Below are 799 nucleotides of genomic sequence, written 5' to 3'. Positions count from 1 at the left end.
AGAGGGGGGAGAGAGAGGGGAGAGGGGGGAGAGAGAGAGAGGGGAAAGGGGGAGGGGGAGAGAGGGGGAGAGAGAGAGAGGGAAATGGGGAGGGGAGAGAAAAATGAGGGGGAGGATGTTAGAGGGGGGGAAGGTTAGGGGGGAAAGAAAATTTTAAATTAAGAGATATTAGAGGGGAGAGATGTGAGAGGGAGGAGAGAGAGATAGGTAGAGAGAGATAAGTAGTGAGAGAGATAGAGAGAGATAGGTGTTGAGAGCAAGAGAGAGAGAGAGAGAGAGAGAGAGAGAGAGAGAGAGAGAGAGAGAGAGAGAGGGATAGGGATAGGGGAAAAGTTAGGGGAAAGGGGTTTAAATCGGGTCATTTACAGGAAGGTGGGGAACCTTGTGTATGTGTGTGTGGGGTTTTATTTACAGTTTTTACAAGTGCCTGACCGCTTGTACTCACCTGGGTTGAGGGGGGGGGTCGAGTCCGAGCCCTGGCCCCCCTCTTCACTGATCGCTACTAGGTCACTTTTGACCCGTGAGCTTTATCATCCCCTTCAAAAAGCTATGAAGGATCCTCCCTTCCACTACATCGTTTCCCAAACTATTCCACTTACTGACTACTCTGTGGCGGGAAGAAATACTTCCCCCCCCTGTGATTCATCTGTGTCTTCAGCTTCCAACGGGTGCCCCCTTGTTACTGTGCCCAAACCCTTTTTTTTGGAACTTTCCTGTCTTTGTCCCCCTTTTGTCAATTCCCCCTCAGTTTTGTTTTCTTTAAATATGCCCCCCTTTTCTCTCCTGTCCTCCATTTCGT

Source organism: Cherax quadricarinatus, chromosome 6, assembly GCF_038502225.1.
Source record: "Cherax quadricarinatus isolate ZL_2023a chromosome 6, ASM3850222v1, whole genome shotgun sequence".
Classification (NCBI taxonomy): domain Eukaryota; kingdom Metazoa; phylum Arthropoda; class Malacostraca; order Decapoda; family Parastacidae; genus Cherax; species Cherax quadricarinatus.
This window is presented reverse-complemented; position numbering follows the sequence as displayed.